Source organism: Rhineura floridana, chromosome 5, assembly GCF_030035675.1.
Source record: "Rhineura floridana isolate rRhiFlo1 chromosome 5, rRhiFlo1.hap2, whole genome shotgun sequence".
In the NCBI taxonomy this organism is placed as follows: Eukaryota; Metazoa; Chordata; class Lepidosauria; order Squamata; family Rhineuridae; genus Rhineura; species Rhineura floridana.
In genome coordinates, this window is record NC_084484.1 from 31,308,721 (window position 1) to 31,312,624 (window position 3,904).

Genomic DNA, 3,904 nt, shown 5'->3' on the forward strand with positions numbered 1-3,904 from the left:
TCATATTTATAGTTTGTTGCTTTATAACCACATAGCCACTTTCCCCCTGTTGTTGATGCCCAATACAACATCAACATGGTTAGCTTAGCTCTAGATATGAGGGCTAAATGTATGCTGCATTTGAAATCAGATGATAAATCTTTTTCAGAAGCTGAAAAATAAATGACAACCTAGGGTTTACAACAGCTGCTGTGGTTGAATAAACCATGAACTTTATATTGTCAGGCAAGTATCTCAGGCAAAGCTCTAGGCCTATCTCAAAGATGTAGGATATTAAAAAAATAATTTGGTTTTTATTAGTCATGGCTTACTGCTGAATAAATTAAAAGAAACATTTGATGGATAGTGTTATTGGTGTTTTGCTGTAGTTTAAAATGCACCCTGTGTTGCTGTGTGATTGATAGATTTTGTTGCTACAAGGTTTCCTTCTGTTTCAAAGTATCAACAAGAGTCCTGTTTGAAATGATTACACAAAGACTTATTTCTGACCTTGTTAGATAGCTGGTATTCCTTAATCCCAGGTAATTGTGCATAGTATTGCAGCCTGATTTTATTAAGAATATGATAAGGTCTTATCCCCCCAAATTTAGGAACTCTCAGTTCACTGCCTTCCTGCAACAGGGCTGCCTTGTGTGTGATAAGCCCACAGGAGGCGGCAGAATGTCCAAGACTGGCTGGGTCTTATAGGATTCCCTGGGAGCTTCTGTGATATCATGAGATGTCCAGGGAAGGCTCACATGGCTTGGTTGCAAGAACTTCCCTGTACATGGTGCATGTAAGAGTTATGTGGGGTTAAACACTCTTGATACATCCAATGGGAGGAGATGAAGGGGGCAATGTGGAAGGGGACACTGGAGAGCCCCAGTAGCACCACCACGTATCCCATTGCCTTACTCGATCCTTTCCCCCACCCTCAGCCTCCCATTATGATTTCTTCTGCTCCTGGCAGCTCCTGCTTTGTGGGCAAGAGGAACTGTGGCGCTCCTTGCAAGCCAGATCTCCCCAAAATGACTGATGTACTACAAAGAGGTGGAGGTTCACCTGCTCCATACCAAAGTGATGTATGTGGAGTGTTTTTCCAAGGTTGATTATTACACGTGGTGTAACGCATCAAGAAGGAAGGCCTCCACTTTTTTTTTTTTTTTTTTTTAGCAATGTTGGCTGCTCCATCTAGTGGCTCATCCTTTCTCTCATCTAGTTCCTGGCAGCTGGCATGAAGGCTAACTCTCAATTCTTCCACTTGGCCACCTGAGCTGTGTCTGCCATCAAGACTATCACTGTCCTGGTGGATGGGGACATACTCAGTGACATCTGCTTCAATGAGGATGTGCTGCACAGCTTCACATTGGCCCCATGCTTCATCTATCCCTTCATCAGCACTTCCTTCCTTGGCTTTCTGTCCTTCTTCTGCATACTAGACCATCAGGAAGCATGATGGCACTACGAATGGGAAGCTTGAGAAATTCATGGTGGGGATAGGGGTCTACAAGCATCCTGTACGCAGTGCCTGTCACTGTTGTGCTAGTACTTCTACAACCAGGCCTACTAGGACACTAGGCCTACTAGGACACTTGGCCCACCAAGGTTGCCTCCAAGACCCCTAACTTAATTGACTTTGTGATCAAATACCTCATGACTATGATTGCAGGCATCACCACCGGCTTTTGGATTTGGACTGGCCAGTCTTCGTGGCACTCTTACCATAGACTCAGCAATGGAAGCAGAAGGGGAAAAACAGAATGAGGATCTCCCCTGCACCTTCCCAAGGCTGCTATTGTGTCTTATGGAGAAGACATAATTAGGCAGAAAGAGAGGTGGGAGAAATAGTTGCTCATTCAAATTCTGCCTTTTCTTCAGACCAAGAGGTAAAGTTTACATGAAAATAACATTCTGGCTCGGTTTTCCTTGCTAACGAAGTTGAAGAGCACAGAATAAGTGTCCTTCTTAAGGACAGTGCCTTTCTTGCTCCGTGAGAATTTCTCCCCCCCTTTCCTTTAAGACGTACTGAAATATCTGTTCAAAGATAAATGCTAGAATTGTTGTGCTGAAGATTGGGGGAAGGGAAGGGGGGGAAGAGAAAAGCAATGCATTTTATTTATTTATTTTTACAAAAAGTGGCCATATTCATGTATTTCAGTGGTGCCAGAATATAAAATCTCAATTTTGTGATTTTAATTATCAAGTCGCTTTGAGTAATGCATATGCATTAGAAGAGCGAAGTAACATTCCTTTATAAATAAATGAAGTAACGAGAATTGTTGATACCAAATTCCAAGAATGGGAACAGAAATAGGAACAGCATAGTTTGAATGATAATCAGATAATGCACAAAACAGAGGGGGCTGGATCCAGATGAGCTAAATGCTAGCCTTGGTGCTATTCCATGAACTATAGTAATGACAGATAGCACGATACAGTGCATGCTTGTTGGGTCACAGCTCTTCCTACACTTTCATAACAGCTACATCTTGTACTGACTAAACCCACAGTGTTGTGAATGACATTCTTGCCTTTCATGTCCCAACTCACATATTTTATTCATTTATTTATTTATTATTTAATTTGTATCCCACCCTTCCTCCCACCAGGAGCCCAGGGCAGCAAACAAAGTGCTAAAAACACTGTAAAACATCATAAAAACAGATCTTAAAATACTGTTGTGCGCCTTCCCCAATCTCCGAGCAGTGAGATTTCGGGGGTCCCTGCGCCCATCCAGGGTTGGTTTCCTTTGGGAAGAAGGTCAGCGGAGACTGCGGTCTCTTTATGAAATATGGTTTGTTTATTTACACACATTCCAACCTGAGCTCAAGGATGGAGGGGTTCAATGCATCAGCAGTCCAATATCCAGCTTTTCTGTCTGGGTACAGGGGCATCCTATAGCCATGGTGCAAAGGGATAGCCTCTCTGCATGCCTGCAGCCCCAGCCATTCACTAGAACACACTAAAAACAACCAGCACACCTCTGCTAGCTGCCAGGAGAGGGGGGGAGGCTCTCCTGCAGAGTTTAAAATGACAAAAAGGGGTCTTAAGAACATAAGAACATAAGAAGAGCCTGCTGGATCAGGCCAGTGGCCCATCTAGTCCAGCATCCTGTTCTCACAGTGGCCAACCAGGTGCCTGCAAGAACACTCTCCCCTCCTGAGGCTTCCAGCAACTGGTTTTCAGAAGCATGCTGCCTCTGACTAGGGTGGCAGACCACAGCCATCACTGCTAGTAGCCATTGATAGCCCTGTCCTCCATGAATTTGTCTAATCTTCATTTAAAGCCATCTAAGCTGGTGGCCATTACTGCATCTTGTGGGAGCAAATTCCATAGTTTAACTATGCGCTGAGTAAAGAAGTACTTCCTTTTGTCTGTCCTGAATCTTCCAACATTCAGCTTCTTTGAATGTCCACGAGTTCTAGTGTTATGAGAGAGGGAGAAGAACTTTTCTCTATCCACTTTCTCAATGCCATGCATAATTTTATACACTTCTATCATGTCTCCTCTGACCCGCCTTTTCTCTAAACTAAAAAGCCCCAAATGCTGCAACCTTTCCTTGTAAGGGAGTCGCTCCATCCCCTTGATCATTCTGGTTGCCCTCTTCTGAACCTTTTCCAACTCTATAATATCCTTTTTGAGGTGAGGCGACCAGAACTGTACACAGTATTCCAAATGCGGCCGCACCATAGATTTATACAACGGCATTATGATATCGGCTGTTTTATTTTCAATACCTTTCCTAATTATCGCTAGCATGGAATTTGCCTTTTTCACAGCTGCCGCACACTGGGTTGACATTTTCATCGTGCTGTCCACTACAACCCCGAGGTCTCTCTCCTGGTCAGTCACCGCCAGTTCAGACCCCATGAGCGTATATGTGAAATTCAGATTTTTTGCTCCAATATGCATAATTTTACACTTG

General features: G+C 43.6%; 1 pseudogene; it reads left to right on the top strand.

The window, feature by feature from the left end:
- Nucleotides 1-1,014: 1,014 nt before the first annotated feature.
- LOC133386048 (frizzled-7-like) lies at nucleotides 1,015-1,743 on the top strand (annotated as a pseudogene).
- Nucleotides 1,744-3,904: the final 2,161 nt, after the last annotated feature.